Raw genomic sequence first — 19,501 nt, 5'->3', positions numbered from 1 at the left:
TATATATATATATATATATATATATATATATATATATATTTATATATATATATATATATATATATATATATATATATATATATATATACATATATATATATATATATATATATATATATATATATATATATATATATATACATACATATATATATACATACATATATATATATACATACATACATACATACATACATACATACAGTATATACACATACATACATACACTTATATATAATGTTTGCTTGGAGGGTAATTTGTGTATTCTCATGACCAGCAAAGCTGTACTAGTCAGGGCCACCCACACTAGGGTGGTTTGCTGTGAACGATCAGACAAAATTTTCCCACCATCACTAATCCGCATGAAAACTGGCCAAACCCCAGACATGAAAAAGGTATGTCTGAGACCTTTGTCCTACTGTTGACTAGAAATGGCTGCATTTGTTGTTGTGGTATATCTCTATCATCATCAAGTACGGGGTGTTCGATGTCGAACGGCCGTGGCCCTCTGCACAAAACTTCTCCATTCATTCCGGTCTTGAGCCTTCCTTTCCAACTCCACCATCGTTAGCCCGCACATCTCCATGATATTATCACTCAATCTAGTTTTAGGCCTTCCTCTCGTTCTTGTACCATAGACTGATCCAATGAGTAGCGTTCTTTCCAGAGTATTGTGTTTCCGAACCTGGTGTCCAATAAAAGTTAGTTTTCTTTCATCCAAAATGTCAAGTAATCTTTTTTCGATATTGATCTTTTGTAGAACTTCCACTTTAGTCTTTTTCTCAACCCAGCTTATCCTAAGGACTCTTCTGTAACACCATAGTTCAAAACATTCTAATCTTTTCCGATCTGTAGCTTTTAAAACCCAACATTCTGAGCTGTACGCCACTGGGACTGGTTTCAAGTATTGTCCGAAATTCTTTAGTTAGTTATATAGACCTACAGTTCACGGTTGCATACTTCCTACCAAAAAGAAAGACTTGTACGAAATTCTGAGATCATATCATATATAAGGGTGGCCGATGTGGTAACGTCCCTGACAAACTCATTAATTCCTTTAGTCGCTGCAACCTTGTGAGCTAAGGATGGGAGGTTTGGAGGAACCTATATTTCTATTTACTGAGTCATCAGCAGCCATTGCCTGACCCTCCTTGGTCCGAACTTGGGTGGAGAGGGACTGTATACTGTATCCAATGCAGTACAGAAATCCCTTGATTGTGGTCGGGAAGTTCGTATGATTGGCCTTGATTTTAGTGCTGCCTTTGACCGTGTTAATCATGAGGCCCTTGTTTTCAAACTGAAACAGTTGGGAGTGGGTGGGTCGTTTCTTAGCATTATTATTGATTTTCTAAGTAGTAGATCTCAAAGAGTTGTTGTTGATGGGCACCATAGTGAGTATAGGAATGTGATATCCGGTGTTCCACAGGGTAGTGTTCTTGGCCCATTACTTTTCATACTATATACACATGACATGTGGTTTGGCCTAGAAAATAAGCTTGTTGCATATGCAGATGATGCTACTCTCTTTGCATCAATTCCATCCCCTGAATGTAGATCTGGGGTTGGTGAATCCCTTAATAGAGATTTAGCTAAAATTAGTTCATGGTGCAAATTATGGGGTATGAAGTTGAATCCTAACAAAACTCAAAGTATGATTGTAAGTAGGTCAAGGACGGTGGCTCCTCAACATCCGGATCTCAGTATTGATAATGTTTCTTTAAATTTGTATGACTCTTTCAAAATTTTAGGCGTGATTCTTGACAGCAAATTTACTTTTGAGAAACATATAAGGTCTGTGTCTTCTTCAATTGCACAAAAAATTGGCTTATTGAGAAAGTCTTTTAAGATATTCGGTGATCAATCTATTCTGAAGAAATGTTTTAATTCTTTTATTCTACCTTGTTTTGAGTATTGTTCTCCTGTCTGGTCTTCAGCTGCTGATTCTCATCTTAATTTGTTGGACAGAAACTTACGGTCTATTAAATTTCTTATTCCTGATCTAGATATTAATCTCTGGCACCGTCGATCAATTAGTTCATTATGCATGTTGCATAAGATTTTTCATAACTCTGACCATCCTTTACATTCAGATCTCCCTGGACAATTCTATCCTGTTCGTAATACTAGGCAGGCAGTTAATTCTAATAGCCAGGCCTTCTCCATCATAAGACTCAATACTACGCAGTACTCTAGAAGTTTTATTCCAGCTGTTACCAAGTTGTGGAATGATCTTCTAATCGGGTTGTTGAATCAGTAGAACTTCAAAAGTTCAAAGTTGGAGCAAATGCTTTTTTGTTGACCAGGCGGACATGAGTCTTTTTATAGTTTATATATGACATATTTGTTGTTGACGTTGTTAATAGTTTATATATGATATATCTCTTTTGACATTACTTTTTTTTTAGAATGATTTATTGTTAATTTGTTCTCTTCAGTTATTTATTTCCTTATTTCCTTTCCTCACTGGGCTATTTTTCCCTGTTGGAGCCCCTGGGCTTATAGCATCTTGCTTTTCCAATTAGGGTTGTAGCTTGGATAGTAATAATAATAATGACCCTCCTTGGTCCGAACTTGGGTGGAGAGGGACTGTGTACTGTATATGCCATAAACCCAATGGATTTTCTTATGAGTTTAACTCATTTTTTTTCTTTACAAATACTTTATTTTAATATTTCTGCACTTTTGGGTATTTATTGTATGCAATTTTTGTTCATCTATTGTTTCCAAGGGTCAAAATGATGTTTACTATTTTTTTTTATTAGAATATTAATCAGTCAGTTTACATTTTGTGTTAACTCAAAACTGCAAAGGTTTGTTACAAAGTTAATTGGTTTTTGTGGAATTTGAAAGCAGTCATTGCAGCTTATAAATTGATATGGGGATAGGAACTTACATCATCTATAAAGTTTGGGTGTCGTTGTCAGGCCATTTGGCAGTTATCAAGAAGGGGGAAAGACCTCTCTCTCATCTCTCTCTCTCTCTCTCTCTCTCTCTCTCTCTCTCTCTCTCCTCTCTCTCTCTCTCTCCTCTCTCTCTCTCTCTCTCTGGTAAGAACGATTAAATGAAGAAGAAATAACTGATTTAATCATGTACTGTATGTTGTATGCGATCTCCTGAGATTGAATACCCAGTTAGGGTGACTGTTGTGGTTTTTATTGTTGTAAGACATAGACCCCATGCATGGGTATGGTATATTTATTAGGGGAGGGCTCTCTCTCTCTCTCTCTCTCTCTCTCTCTCTCTCTCTCTCTCTCTCTCTCTCTCTCTCTCTCTCTCTCTCTCTGGTTGAGAGATATGTTTCCACATCTCAATAAGATTAGTATTTGATGCAAAACCGTGCTAATACAGGTTGTGTTAGACCTTGTCTCTCGAGGTCTCCCATTTTTATCGTTAACTGTCCTAATTCATCTCAGTTAATGGACGTTTTAATATAATTTTAGGTCTTGGTCCGTATTGCAGAAGTACGAATGATGGAAAGTTTTGTATACCCAAAATAGTACGTTGCTTCCGTATAGATTTCCAGCAAGTTCAATTATTCATATCTGGGTCAATGCTTACTTCAGGCAGACTATTTTCTTGTTTAATTCACTGTGTCGGATAAAATTACCATCTCGGGTTATGCATAATACAAGATAAACAGCTATTTATGAATGTAGGCTCATCGATTGTCACTTTCTTTTATGCTATTTTTTTCAATAAGTACTCAAGGGGAGATGAATACTCATTATTCTAATGTACTTGTACAGTGTACAGTATGTCCGTCCTTTTAGTCTGTTCCTGTACTCTTACAGTGTACAGTGCACTGATAAAAAGCAGTAATTTTAATCGGAAATCCACCATAAAACATACTGTTTTTAGCTGTTAAATACAAGCGACAGTAATTTTACCTTACTTCGTTATAATATTTTAAGGGTTAGTGACTGTAATATCACCCCTTTACGTCAATATATCTAGTTTTAAAATGGTGAAAATTCGGCAATAAAAGTTGCCCGACAATTACCGTATTTTAAAGCAAATTTTTAAGTGCATGTCGGACCTACTGGCAATTTATGAACAACGGTTGCTTTCATCATCTTCGTATGGGTACCATGTTGTCATTCTTCCGGTTTCCTGGGAAATTTCATTCAGTGATGTAGCTTGTGCGTGTCTCGTATCTCTGCTGTTACTGTTAGTCTCTCTTCTCTCTCTCTCTCTCTCTCTCTCTCTCTCTCTCTCTCTCTCTCTCTCTCTCATATGAGTGTATTTACAGTCCTGCAACCTACTAATAGAATTGATAAGTGTTGCAATGTGTCGTTTCCTATAGATAATTACTACGTCATTTGTTTTAGATTAGTGTTGGTTGGTTTGTATTCATTCATTTGGAGCATATAGCTCGAAGCTGGGTGCATTTAGGCCATTCAGTCTCCAGGTACGACCGTGGGGGGAAAACCTCAGTTACACTGTTAGATGCTGCAGAAACCTGGCGTATTGCCTAAAGTGTACCGTGTGAAGTGGACTGAACATGGTGTTAAATGGTACGTTGGTTCCTTTCCATGTCATTTTCATGCAAGGTTTTTTTTCCTCTTGTTTTTTTTCCTTCTATTTCAAATAGACGAATTTTTTGTACAGTTAATTACTTTGTTCAGTTATGTTTGATAGATTATTATTTATTATTATTAATGCTGGACATATTAGGACATAGTTTTCGGTATTGACTTATCTTCTGTACCATGTTCTTCCACTGTCATGGGTTAGTTCTCTTGCTTGAGGGTACACTCGGGAACACTTCTATCTTATTTCTCTGACTCCTGTTTTGATAAAGTTTTTATAGTTTATATAGGAGATATTTATTTTAATGATACTGTTCTTAAAATATTTGAATTTTCCTTGTTTCCTTAACTTAACTCACTAGGCTATATTCCCTGTTGGGGCCCTTGGGGCTTATAGCATCCTGCTTTTTCAACATGGGTTGTAGCTTAACAATAAATAATAACCTCATCAAGTGAGACTTCATTGTTGTAAGCATCGGAATATCCTGTACAGGGCATTTGTTATGGTATTTGATGTTTGTCTTATTCAGGTGCATTAGATTCTTTTTGTAAATTGTGTTGTGCAATTTTTTTTGGTTACGGTTCGATACAGGTCTCTCTCTCTCTCTCTCTCTCTCTCTCTCTCTCTCTCTCTCTCTCTCTCTCTCTCTCTCTCTCTCTCTCTCGTGGTTTGTGTCTTATCATTCACAACCTACGATTATGCATTAGGTTTGATCTGCCACTTGAGTCTCTTCAATATGTGTTGCTTTCCTAACTAACCTTCTGAAATGTCTCAATGTCAACGCTTGTAATTATGGGACTGTTGTTAGCTCAAGGTGAAAGCGTTAATATCGGGCACGCTTGCCTTCAAAGGCTTTCGGTATATGTACTTAGATGCAAGTAATTTTTAAGGGTTTCATTTTTCTTAAACATTCCCAATGTAAGCTTGATCAAGTTCCTCTTCAGTATTCCTTCACATACCTCGATGAGTGACCCACACAGTGTGTCCCAGCCTTAGGTTCTGTCCATCAAATTTCACACATCCCTCTATCCAAGTTACTTAAAATACTCTTCATTGTAATACTGCTGTACTTCTGGTTCGTTTCTGTACTTTTGGTTCGTTTCTGTACTCCTGGTTTGTTTCCATACTTTTGGTTCGTTTCTGTGCTTATGGGTCGTTTCTGTACTTTTGGTTCGTTTTTGTACTTTGGGATATCTGCTGTACTTTTGGTTAGTTGCTGTACTTTAGGTTAGTTGCTGTACTTTAGGTTAGTTACTGTACTTTTGGGTTCGCTTCCATACTTTTGGTTTGTTTCTGTAATTTTGGTTAGTTGCTGTACTTTGGTTAATTGCTGTACTTTGGTTAATTGCTGTATTTTTGGGTTCTTTTCTGTACTTTTGGTTTGTTTCTGTAATTTTGGTTAGTTGCTGTAGGCATACTTTTGGTTTGTTTGTACTTTTTGTTTCTGTACTTTTGTTAGTTCTGTACTTTTGGTTAGTTGCTGTACTTTTGGTTAGTTGCTGTACCTTTTGATTATCTGCTGTACTTTTTGTTTGTTGCAGTACTTTTTGCGTTTCTGTACTTATGGTTCTTTTCTGTACTTTAGGTTAGTTGCTCTACTTTTTGGTTATCTGCTGTACTTTTTGGTTATCTGCTGTACTTTTTGGTTATCTGCTGTACTTTTTGGTTATCTGCTGTACTTTTTGTTTCATTTTTGTACTTTTTGTTTCATTTTTGTACTTTTGGTTCGTTTCTGTACTTTTGGTTAGTTGCTGTACTTTTGTGTTCGTTTCTGTAATTTTGGTTTGTTTCTCTAATTTTAGTTAGTTGCTGTACTTTAGGTTAGTTGCTGTAGGCATACTGTTGATTAGTTGCAGTACTTTTGGTTAATTTCTGTACTTTTGGTTAGTTTCTGTACTTTAGGTTAGTTTCTGTACTTTTGGTTCGTTTCTGTACTTTTGGTTAGTTGCTGTACTTTTTGGTTATCTGCTGTACTTTTTTTTTGTTGCTCTACTTTTTGGTTCATTACCGTACTTTTGGTTAGTTTCCTCACTTTTGGTTAGTTTCCTCACTTTTGGTTCGTTTCTGTACTTTTGGTTAGTTTCTTTAATTTAGGTTAGTTTCTGTACTTTTGGTTAGTGTCTGTACTTTTGGCTAGTTTCTGTACTTCAGGTTAGTTTCTGTACTTTTGGTTATTTTTTGTACTTATGGTTCGTGTCTGTACTTATTGTTCGTTTCTGTACTTTAGGTTAGTTACTGTACTTTTCGGTTATCTGCTGTACTTTTTGGTTATCTGCTGTACTTTTTTGTTTGTTGCTGTACTTTTTGGTTAATTTCTGTACTTTGGTTCGTTTCTGTACTTTTGGTTAGTTGCTGTACTTTTGGTTAGTTGCTGTACTTTTGGTTAGTTGCTGTAATTTTGGGTTCGTTTCTGTACTTTTGGTTTGTTTCTGTAATTTTGGTTAGTTGCTGTAGGCATACTGTTGGTTAGTTACTGTACTTTTGGTTAATTTCTGTACTTTTGGTTAGTTTCTGTACTTTAGGTTAGTTGCTGTACTTTTTGGTTATCTCGATGCCATGTTGATCAAGTTGCTTAAGGGTACACTTGGGCACACTATTCTATCTTGTTTCTCTTCCTCTTGTTATTTTCAAGTTTTTATAATTATATTTGAAAGATGTTATTATTGTTGTTAAACTTCCCTTCTAGTTTTTCCTTATTTGCTTTTGTCACTGGGTTATTTTCCTTGTTGGAGCCCTTGGGCTTATAGCACCCTGCTTTTCCAAATAGAGTTGCAGCTTAGCAAGTAAGATAATAATAATAATAATAATAATAATAATAATAATAATGCTACAGTATACCATCACATACAGTACTTTGCTGGAGACCTACTCTCTCTCTCCCAACTCTTAGTGTCAGTCCTTGAATTCCATACATATCTCGATCCCCGTTAATTTCAAAACCCTTTATAAAATGCTGCTGCATTTTTGGTTAGATATTGTATGCGGTTTTTCTTAACTCGACCATATTTAAGGGTGAAAACATTGATGCTTACTCATTTTTTCTATTAAGATCTTGTAATCGATGGGTATTTTGTATTAGTAGCTTCCACTGGTAGTCACTGAAGACGCCAATATTTGTTATAAGGTTAATTAGTTCTGTTGACTCTGAAGTTAGGGACTTTACAGATGTTGATTTGATATTGGGATAAGATGTACTGTCTTCAAAGATGCTTAGCTCTCGATGAAAGATCATGCCAACTTTAAGGGATTTTGTGTAGGTTTAGCATAGATGTTTTTTTTATTTGTCGGCAAAGTTTTTTTTTTTTTTTTGAGTTTTCAATATTATGAATGCATGAATCTGATGTGAATTTATAAGGTTAGGCTTTCGTAGCCAGACCAATTGGATGAGCTGAACTGAATTCAAGGAGGAGGAAACTCTCTCTCTCTCTCTCTCTCTCTCTCTCTCTCTCTCACTCTCTCTCTCTCTCTCTCTCTAGATTTGTCTTGTCATTCATCACCTCACTTTTGCATTGTGATATTTATCATGCTGGGCAATTACCATTGCTACTCTTTTCTATGCCTACCAGTTTAAAATATTTTAAGTTAACATTTTTCATTGTTATGGGATTGCTGTTAGCTCAATGTAAACGCTTTTACTACCTGGCATTTGATATAAGACATTTGTAATAGCACCTCATACTATGCAGGGATTTTGTATGCAAGGTTAATCGAATTACTTTATTAGTGTCCTAGTCCTTACTTTCTGTCCATTAAAGTCCGCACATCTCCGAATCCCGTTTTTCTTTAGAAAACACTATTGTAATGCTACTCTGTTATGTAAGGATGTCAGTAAACTCAAAATCCGTCTATTGTAATTGTTATGGTTCCCGTTGTATATTTATTCAATATTTTTTATGTAGTTTTCTTTTCAGTCACTAGATGGAGTGAGTATCCTTAAAAATGTATGGTTGTTTTCAGTCACTAGATGGTGTGACTAATTAGTTGTGATTTAAGTATTGTTTGTTTGTTTCATGGTCCTTGGATGACCAAATATTGTTTACTTCGACAATAAAGTTTGCTTTGTCCAGTGTGCTTCTTGGATTAGTGATTAACGGTTCTTGGATTTATTACTTGGATTTAAAAGTGTTTATTTGTATTTGGTAAGATATTATTGTTCATTTTGTTTCGAAACACCAATGGATTTATTTAAGAGAAAGTTATGAATTTATTTATCATTATTTCTTTATATTTCTGTACATACGTGTAGAATATATATACTGTAATTAAAAGTGGTTAAAAGTGGTTAAAAAGTGATTTTATCTATTTTCTCTTTTAAATTATAAACTTAAAACTGAACCTAGTAAACTAGCACTAACTTCTAAGAATATTGTTATGATCTATAAAGTGCTACATGAAATCGTGAATCATAGATACGAATCATAACATAATGCTGCTGTAATTTTGATTAGTAATTATATATAGGCTATGTTTTGTTCCTTTGTCGTTGGATTTCGAAATAATTAATTTTATTCGTTTATTTTGTATTAGAATCTTTAGAGTCATAGACATTTTGCATTAATAGTTCTCAATGTCTGACAATAAAAACTGCGAAGGTCTGCTGTAAGGCAAATTTGTTCTGTTGATTTTGAAGGCAGACCCAGTACAGTTAAGATTTGGTATGGGGATAGGAACGTACAATCAGTTCAAGTTTCTTAGCTGTTAATGAAATCGCATTACCAAATTTTTAATGCTCTTGGGTAAGGTTAGGAAAAAGGGTTTATTAGAAAAGGATGTGTTGTTAATACGACTACAAAGTTGCCTTTCAAGTTTTGAATATTATGAATGCTCTCTCTCTCTCTCTCTCTCTCTCTCTCTCTCTCTCTCTCTCTCTCTCTCTCGAATTCTTCGGTATCACTGTTAACATAAACATCTAATTGGGTACACAATTATTAGCCAATATTTGCAAGCAATAAAATAAACGGAGAAATAACACCCGAGGTGGGAGTGTTCGTTGCCTAATGGTAATTATACACCTGCAAAACGTTAAGTGTTTCGTTGAAGAAACATTTCTCTCTCTCTCTCTCTCTCTCTCTCTCTCTCTCTCTCTCTCTCAACACTTCTGTGCATACTGACTAAAGAAAAAAGACCAGTTAATAAAGTCTTACGTGTCTTGTTCTGCTTTGGACACATCATGTCTTCCACTCTCATATTCCGTGATTTGTTGACCCAAATATTTCGCTACTTAAACAGTAATGCTAATGCTCTTGGGGGGGTACAAGAAATACTACTGTTGTTGCAAGTCATGAGGTGTACTATAGGCATTTTATAGGTCATATGCACTGTTCCTTTGGCCCTTAGTAGTTGTTATTGCTTCATGTCCGTGTACCTTTCTGTTCCCGTCCTTTTTTTTTTTGTCTTTGTTCAACTCAAGAGTTTTCTTGTAATTGCAACTCCGGCGCAGTATTACCTGATTGTATTCTAATTCTCTCTCTCTTTCTCTCTCTCTCTCTCTCTCTCTCTCTCTCTCTCTCTCTCTCTCTCTTTAAAAAAGTAATTTTTGTCTCGTCATTTCTCACCTTGAGTTTGCATTGTGATATTCATTATGCTGGACAATTGTCATTGCTACTCGTTGCTATGCTATACTGGATTCTTAGAATATATCAAGTTGACGCTTTAAATGATTATGGGATTATTGTTAGCTCATAGTGAATGCTTTTACTCCCTGGTATTTGATTAAGGGCACGCCTGCCTTCAAAGCATTTCAGGCCGTTCGGTATTCGAGTTTCATACAATGCAGGAATTTTATCGAGTTAACTATATTTGTTGACTTGCCTATTTGGACGACCCAGTGTCTCCCAGGCCTTAGGGTAGGTTCTGTCCATGAAATTCCACACATCTCCGGATCCCCATTTTTTCTTTAAAAAAACACTTTATTGTAATGCTGCTGTGTTATGTCAATTTGCTAGTAAACTTTATATCAATCATTTGTAATGCTGCTGTAATTTTAATTAGTAATTGTATGCCAGTTTTGTTCCTTTTCGTTGTTGGATTTCGAAATAATTGTTTACTCATTTATTTTGTATTAGAATCGTACAGTCAATAGACATTTTGCATTAATAGTTCTCAATGTCCGTCAATCAAGACAGCGAAGGTTTTTTGTAAGGCAAATTAGTTCTGTTGATTTTGAAGGCAGGCTCAGTACAGTTAAGATTTGATATTGGGTTAATAACGTACAGTCTGTTCGAATTTCTTAGCTCTTAATGAAATCTCATTAGCAAATTTTGAATGTCTTTGTGTAGGGTTAGGAAAGATGGATTATTATAAGAGTTGTTAAATAATACGACTTCAGTTGCCTTTCGAGTTTTGACAATTATGAATGTGCGCTTGTAATGTGAATTCATAAGGCTTGAAAGGAGAATATCTCTCTCTCTCTCTCTCTCTCTCTCTCTCTCTCTCTCTCGGTTACTGGAATCATTTTAACTTGAATGTGTTTAGTTAGATACTTCGTTGATTCATCTCATAACAAAAATTAAGTTTGGAGTCGGTGACAGGTGTGTACTGAATAGGTCTCTCTCTCTCTCTCTCTCTCTCTCTCTCTCTCTCTCTCTTTCTAGTGGTTTGTGTCCTGTCATTCACAACCTCGATTATGCATTAGGTTTGTTCTGCCTCTTGAGTCTCTTCAATATGCGTTGCTTCTCCTAACTAACCTTCTGAAATGTCTCAATGTCAACTCAAGGTGAAAGAGTTAATATCAGGCACGCTTGCCTTCAAAGACTTTCGGTATCTGTACTTCAATGCAAGTAATTTTTAAGAGTTTCATTTTTCTTAAACATTCCCAATGTAAGCTTGATCAAGTTCCTCTTCAGTATTCCTTCACATACCTCGATGAGTGACCCACACAGTGTGTCCCAGCCTTAGGTTCTGTCCATCAAATTTCACACATCCCTCTATTCAAGTTACTTAAAATACTCTTCATTGTAATACTGCTGTACTTATGGTTCATTTCTGTACTTTTGCTTCGTTTCTGTACTCCTGGTTTGTTTCCATACTTTTGGTTCGTTTCTGTGCTTATGGGTCGTTTCTGTACTTTTGGTTCGTTTTTGTACTTTTGCATATCTGCTGTACTTTTGGTTAGTTGCTGTACTTTAGGTTAGTTACTGTACTTTTGGGTTCGCTTCCGTACTTTTGGTTTGTTTCTGTAATTTTGGTTAGTTGCTGTACTTTTGGTTAATTGCTGTACTTTTGGGTTCGTTTCTGTACTTTTGGTTTGTTTCTGTAATTTTGGTTTGTTTCTGTAATTTTGGTTAGTTGCTGTAGGCATACTTTTGGTTTGTTTCTGTACTTTTGGTTAGTTTCTGTACTTTTGGTTAGTTGCTGTACCTTTTGGTTATCTGCTGTACTTTTTGTTTGTTGCTGTACTTTTTGGTTCATTTCTGTACTTTTGGTTTGTTTCCTTACTTTTGGTTCGTTTCTGTACTTATGGTTCGTGTCTGTACTTATGGTTCGTGTCTGTACTTATGGTTCGTGTCTGTACTTATGGTTCGTGTCTGTACTTTAGGTTAGTTGCTGTACTTTTTGGTTATCTGCTGTACTTTTTGGTTATCTGCTGTACTTTTTGTTTGTTGCTGTACTTTTTTTTTCATTTCTGTACTTTTGGTTCGTTTCTGTACTTTTGGTTAGTTGCTGTACTTTTGTGTTCGTTTCTGTAATTTTGGTTTGTTTCTGTAATTTTAGTTAGTTGCTGTACTTTAGGTTAGTTGCTGTAGGCATACTGTTGATTAGTTGCAGTACTTTTGGTTAATTTCTGTACTTTTGGTTAGTTTCTGTACTTTAGGTTAGTTTCTGTACTTTTGGTTAGTTTCTGTACTTTTGGTTAGTTGCTGTACTTTTTGGTTATCTGCTGTACTTTTTTTTGTTGCTCTACTTTTTTGTTCATTATTGTACTTTTGGTTAGTTTCCTCACTTTTGGTTAGTTTCCTCACTTTTGGTTAGTTTCCTCACTTTTGGTTTGTTTCTGTACTTTTGGTTAGTTTCTTTAATTTAGGTTAGTTTCTGTACTTTTGGTTAGTTTCTGTACTTTTGGTTAGTTTCTGTACTTTTGGTTAGTTTCTTTACTTTAGGTTAGTAGCAGTACGTTTGGTTAATTTCTGTACTTTTGGTTAGTTTCTGTTCTTTAGGTTAGTCTCTGTACTTTTGGTTAGTTTTTGTACTTATGGTTTGTGTCTGTACTTATGGTTCGTGTCTGTACTTTAGGTTAGTTACTGTACTTTTCGGTTAAATGCTGTACTTTTTGGTTATCTGCTGTACTTTTTGTTTGTTGCTGTACTTTTTGGTTAATTTCTGTGCTTTGGTTCGTTTCTGTACTTTGGTTCGTTTCTGTACTTTTGGTTAGTTGCTGTACTTTTGGTTAGTTGCTGTACTTTTGGTTAGTTGCTGTAATTTTGGGTTCGTTTCTGTACTTTTGGTTTGTTTTTGTAATTTTGGTTAGTTGCTGTAGGCATACTGATGGTTATTTACTGTACTTTTGGTTAATTTCTGTACTTTTGGTTAGTCTCTGTACTTTAGGTTAGTTGCTGTACTTTTTGGTTATCTCGATGCCATGTTGATCAAGTTGCTTTAAGGGTACACTTGGGCACACTATTCTATCTTGTTTCTCTAACTCTTGTTATTTTCAAGTTTTTATAATTATATTTGAAAGATATTATTGTTGTTAAACTTCCCTTCTAGTTTTTCCTTATTTGCTTTTTTCACTGGGTTATTTTCCTTGTTGGAGCCCTTGGGCTTATAGCACCCTGCTTTTCCAAATAGAGTTGCAGCTTAGCAAGATGATGATAATAATAATAATAATAATAATAATAATAATAATAATAATAATAATGCTACAGTATACCTTCACATACAGTACTTTGCTGGAGACCTACTCTCTCTCTCCCAACTCTTAGTGTCAGTCCTTGAATTCCATACATCTCTCGATCCCCGTTAATTTTAAAACCCTTTATATAATGCTGTTGCATTTTTGGTTAGATATTGTATGCGATTTTTCTTAACTCGACCGTATTTAAGGGTGAAAACATTGATGCTTACTCATTTTTTTCTATTAAGATCTTGTAATCGATGGGTATTTTGTATTAGTAGCTTCCACTGGTAGTCACTGAAGACGCTAATATTTGTTATAAGGTTAATTAGTTTTGTTGATTCTTTAGTTAGGGACTTTACAGATGTTGATTTGATATTGGGATAAGATGTACTGTCTTCAAAGATGCTTAGCTCTCGATGAAAGATCATGCCAACTTTAAGGGCTTTTGTGTAGGTTTAGCATAGATGTTTTTTCTATTTGTCGGCAAAGTTTTTTTTTTTCGAGTTTTCAATATTATGAATGCATGAATCTGATGTGAATTTATAAGGTTAGGCTTTCGTAGCCAGACCAATTGGATGATCTGAACTGAATTCAAGGAGGAAACACTCTCTCTCTCTCTCTCTCTCTCTCTCTCTCTCTCTCTCTATCTGGATTTGTCTTGTCATTTATCACCTCTCTTTTGCATTGTGATATTTATCATGCTTGGCAATTGCCATTGCTACTCTTTGCTGTGCCTACTAGTTTAAAATATTTTAAGTTAACATTTTTCATTGTTATGGGATTGCTGTTAGCTCAATGTAAACGCTTTTACTACATGGCATTTGATATAAGACATTTGTAATAGCACCTCTTACTATGCAGGGATTTTGTATGCAAGGTTAATCGAATTACTATATTAGTGTCCCAGTCATTACTTTCTGTTCATCAAAGTCCGCACATCTCTGGATCCCGTTATTCTTTAGAAAACACTATTGTAATGTTACTGTGTTATGTCAGGATGTCAGTAAACTCAAAATCCGTCAATTGTAATGCTGTTGTAATTTTGATTAGTATTCATATATAAGTTTTGTTCCCCTGTCGTTGGATTTCGAAATAATTAATTTTACTCGTTTATTTTGTATTAGAATCTTCAGAGTTATAGACATTTTGCATTAATAGTTCTCAATGTCTGACAATAAAAACTGAGAAGGTCTGTTGAAAGGCAAATTTGTTCTGTTGATTTTGAAGGCAGACCCAGTACAGTTAAGGTTTGGTATGGGGATAGGAACGTACAATCAGTTCAAGTTTCTTAGCTGTTAATGAAATCGCATTACCAAATTTTTAATGCTCTTGGGTAAGGTTAGGAAAAAGGGTTTATTAGAAAAGGATGTGTTGTTAATACGACTACAAAGTTGCCTTTCGAGTTTTGACTACTATGAATGCTCTCTCTCTCTCTCTCTCTCTCTCTCTCTCTCTCTCTCTCTCTCTTTAGAATTCTTCAGTATCACTGTTAACATAAACATCTAATTGGGTACCCAATTATTAGCCAATATTTGCAAGCAATAAAATAAACGGAGAAATAACACCTGAGGTGGGAGTGTTCGTTGCCTAATGGTAATTATACACCCGCAACACGTTAGTATTTCGTTGAAGAAACAGTTCTCTCTCTCTCTCTCTCTCTCTCTCTCTCTCTCTCTCTCTTTAAAAAAGTAATTTTTGTCTCGTCATTTCTCACCTTGAGTTTGCATTGTGATATTCATTATGCTGGACAATTGTCATTGCTACTCGTTGCTATGCTATACTAGATTCTTAGAATATATCAAGTTGATGCTTTTAATGATTATGGGATTGTTGTTAGCTCATAGTGAATGCTTTTACTCTCTGGTATTTGATTAAGGGCACGCCTGCCTTCAAAGCCTTTCAGGCCTTTCGGTATTAGAGTTTCATACAATGCAGGAATTTTATCGAGTTAACTATATTTGTTGACTTGCCTATTTGGACGACCCAGTGTCTCCCAGGCCTTAGGGTAGGTTCTTTCCATGAAATTCCACACATCTCTGGATCCCCATTTTTTCTTTAAAAAAACACTTTATTGTAATGCTGCTGTGCTATGTCAATGTGCCAGAAAACTTTATATCAATCATTTGTAATGCTGCTGTAATTTTAGTTAGTGATTGTATGCCAGTTTTGTTCCTTTGTCATTGCTGGATTTCGAAATAATTGTTTACTCATTTATTTTGTATTAGAATCGTACAGTCAATAGACATCTTGCATTAATAGTTCTCATTGTCCGTCAATCAAGACAGCGAAGGTTTTTTGTAAGGCAAATTAGTTCTGATGATTTTGAAGGCAGGCATCAGTACAGTTAAGATTTGATATTGGGTTACTAACATACAGTCTTTTCTAATTTCTTAGCTCTTAATGAAATCTCATTAGCAAATTTTGAATGTCTTTGTGTAGGGTTAGGAAAGATGGTTTATTATAAGAGTTGTTAAATAATACGACTTCAGTTGCCTTTCGAGTTTTGACAATTATGAATGTGCGCTTGTAATGTGAATTCATAAGGCTTGAAAGGAGAATATCTCTCTCTCTCTCTCTCTCTCTCTCTCTCTCTCTCTCTCGGTTACTGGAATCATTTTAACTTGAATGTGTTTAGTTAGATACTTCGTTGATTCATCTCATAACAAAAATTAAGTTTGGAGTCGGTGACAGGTGTGTACTAAATAGGTCTCTCTCTCTCTCTCTCTCTCTCTCTCTCTCTCTCTCTCTCTCTAGTGGTTTGTGTCCTGTCATTCACAACCTCGATTATGCATTAGGTTTGTTCTGCCACTTGAGTCTCTTCAATATGCGTTGCTTCTCCTAACTAACCTTCTGAAATGTCTCAATGTCAACTCAAGGTGAAAGAGTTAATATCAGGCACGCTTGCCTTCAATGACTTTCGGTATCTGTACTTCAATGCAAGTAATTTTTAAGGGTTTCATTTTTCTTAAACATTCCCAATGTAAGCTTGATCAAGTTCCTCTTCAGTATTCCTTCACATACCTCGATGAGTGACCCACACAGTGTGTCCCAGCCTTAGGTTCTGTCCATCAAATTTCACACATCCCTCTATTCAAGTTACTTAAAATACTCTTCATTGTAATACTGCTGTACTTATGGTTCATTTCTGTACTTTTGCTTCGTTTCTGTACTCCTGGTTTGTTTCCATACTTTTGGTTCGTTTCTGTGCTTATGGGTCGTTTCTGTACTTTTGGTTCGTTTTTGTACTTTTGCATATCTGCTGTACTTTTGGTTAGTTGCTGTACTTTAGGTTAGTTACTGTACTTTTGGGTTCGCTTCCGTACTTTTGGTTTGTTTCTGTAATTTTGGTTAGTTGCTGTACTTTTGGTTAATTGCTGTACTTTTGGGTTCGTTTCTGTACTTTTTGGTTTCTTTCTGTACTTTTGGTTTGTTTCTGTAATTTTGGTTAGTTGCTGTAGGCATACTTTTGGTTTGTTTCTGTACTTTTGGTTTGTTTCTGTACTTTTGGTTAGTTTCTGTACTTTTGGTTAGTTGCTGTACCTTTTGGTTATCTGCTGTACTTTTTGTTTGTTGCTGTACTTTTTGGTCCATTTCTGTACTTTTGGTTTGTTTCCTTACTTTTGGTTCGTTTCTGTACTTATGGTTCGTGTCTGTACTTATGGTTCGTGTCTGTACTTATGGTTCGTGTCTGTACTTTAGGTTAGTTGCTGTACTTTTTGGTTATCTGCTGTACTTTTTGGTTATCTGCTGTACTTTTTGTTTGTTGCTGTACTTTTTGTTTCATTTCTGTACTTTTGGTTCGTTTCTGTACTTTTGGTTAGTTGCTGTACTTTTGTGTTCGTTTCTGTAATTTTGGTTTGTTTCTGTAATTTTAGTTAGTTGCTGTACTTTAGGTTAGTTGCTGTAGGCATACTGTTGATTAGTTGCAGTACTTTTGGTTAATTTCTGTACTTTTGGTTAGTTTCTCTACTTTAGGTTAGTTTCTGTACTTTTGGTTAGTTTCTGTACTTTTGGTTAGTTGCTGTACTTTTTGGTTATCTGCTGTACTTTTTTTTGTTGCTCTACTTTTTTGTTCATTATTGTACTTTTGGTTAGTTTCCTCACTTTTGGTTAGTTTCCTCACTTTTGGTTTGTTTCTGTACTTTTGGTTAGTTTCTTTAATTTAGGTTAGTTTCTGTACTTTTGGTTAGTTTCTGTACTTTTGGTTAGTTTCTGTACTTTTGGTTAGTTTCTTTACTTTAGGTTAGTTGCAGTACGTTTGGTTAATTTCTGTACTTTTGGTTAGTTTCTGTTCTTTAGGTTAGTTTCTGTACTTTTGGTTAGTTTTTGTACTTATGGTTTGTGTCTGTACTTATGGTTCGTGTCTGTACTTTAGGTTAGTTACTGTACTTTTCGGTTAAATGCTGTACTTTTTGGTTATCTGCTGTACTTTTTGTTTGTTGCTGTACTTTTTGGTTAATTTCTGTGCTTTGGTTCGTTTCTGTACTTTGGTTCGTTTCTGTACTTTTGGTTAGTTGCTGTACTTTTGGTTAGTTGCTGTACTTTTGGTTAGTTGCTGTAATTTTGGGTTCGTTTCTGTACTTTTGGTTTGTTTTTGTAATTTTGGTTAGTTGCTGTAGGCATACTGATGGTTATTTACTGTACTTTTGGTTAATTTCTGTACTTTTGGTTAGTCTCTGTACTTTAGGTTAGTTGCTGTACTTTTTGGTTATCTCGATGCCATGTTGATCAAGTTGCTTTAAGGGTACACTTGGGCACACTATTCTATCTTGTTTCTCTTCCTCTTGTTATTTTCAAGTTTTTATAATTATATTTGAAAGATATTATTGTTGTTAAACTTCCCTTCTAGTTTTTCCTTATTTGCTTTTTTCACTGGGTTATTTTCCTTGTTGGAGCCCTTGGGCTTATAGCACCCTGCTTTTCCAAATAGAGTTGCAGCTTAGCAAGATGATGATAATAATAATAATAATAATAATAATAATAATAATAATAATGCTACAGTATACCTTCACATACAGTACTTTGCTGGAGACCTACTCTCTCTCTCCCAACTCTTAGTGTCAGTCCTTGAATTCCATACATCTCTCGATCCCCGTTAATTTTAAAACCCTTTATATAATGCTGCTGCATTTTTGGTTAGATATTGTATGCGATTTTTCTTAACTCGACCGTATTTAAGGGTGAAAACATTGATGCTTACTCATTTTTTTCTATTAAGATCTTGTAATCGATGGGTATTTTGTATTAGTAGCTTCCACTGGTAGTCACTGAAGACGCTAATATTTGTTATAAGGTTAATTAGTTTTGTTGATTCTTTAGTTAGGGACTTTACAGATGTTGATTTGATATTGGGATAAGATGTACTGTCTTCAAAGATGCTTAGTTCTCGATGAAAGATCATGCCAACTTTAAGGGCTTTTGTGTAGGTTTAGCATAGATGTTTTTTCTATTTGTCGGCAAAGTTTTTTTTTTTTCGAGTTTTCAATATTATGAATGCATGAATCTGATGTGAATTTATAAGGTTAGGCTTTCGTAGCCAGACCAATTGGATGATCTGAACTGAATTCAAGGAGGAAACACTCTCTCTCTCTCTCTCTCTCTCTCTCTCTCTCTCTCTCTCTCTCTCTGGATTTGTCTTGTCATTTATCACCTCTCTTTTGCATTGTGATATTTATCATGCTTGGCAATTGCCATTGCTACTCTTTGCTGTGCCTACTAGTTTAAAATATTTTAAGTTAACATTTTTCATTGTTATGGGATTGCTGTTAGCTCAATGTAAACGCTTTTACTACATGGCATTTGATATAAGACATTTGTAATAGCACCTCTTACTATGCAGGGATTTTGTATGCAAGGTTAATCGAATTACTATATTAGTGTCCCAGTCATTACTTTCTGTTCATCAAAGTCCGCACATCTCTGGATCCCGTTATTCTTTAGAAAACACTATTGTAATGTTACTGTGTTATGTCAGGATGTCAGTAAACTCAAAATCCGTCAATTGTAATGCTGTTGTAATTTTGATAAGTATTCATATATAAGTTTTGTTCCCCTGTCGTTGGATTTCGAAATAATTAATTTTACTCGTTTATTTTGTATTAGAATCTTCAGAGTTATAGACATTTTGCATTAATA

At 35.1% G+C, this 19,501-nt stretch overlaps 1 long non-coding RNA gene across 1 annotated transcript in view; it reads left to right on the top strand.

Moving 5' to 3' along the window:
- LOC137635301 (uncharacterized) overlaps positions 1 to 641 on the top strand; it is a 21,878-nt gene extending 21,237 nt beyond the window's left edge. The window contains exon 5 of the long non-coding RNA XR_011042635.1: positions 278 to 641. This is a non-coding gene — a long non-coding RNA (uncharacterized lncRNA). The remainder of the gene's footprint in view (positions 1 to 277) is intronic.
- Positions 642 to 19,501: the final 18,860 nt, after the last annotated feature.

Source organism: Palaemon carinicauda, unplaced genomic scaffold (genome assembly GCF_036898095.1).
Source record: "Palaemon carinicauda isolate YSFRI2023 unplaced genomic scaffold, ASM3689809v2 scaffold1115, whole genome shotgun sequence".
In the NCBI taxonomy this organism is placed as follows: Eukaryota; Metazoa; Arthropoda; class Malacostraca; order Decapoda; family Palaemonidae; genus Palaemon; species Palaemon carinicauda.
This window is presented reverse-complemented; position numbering and strand designations above follow the sequence as displayed.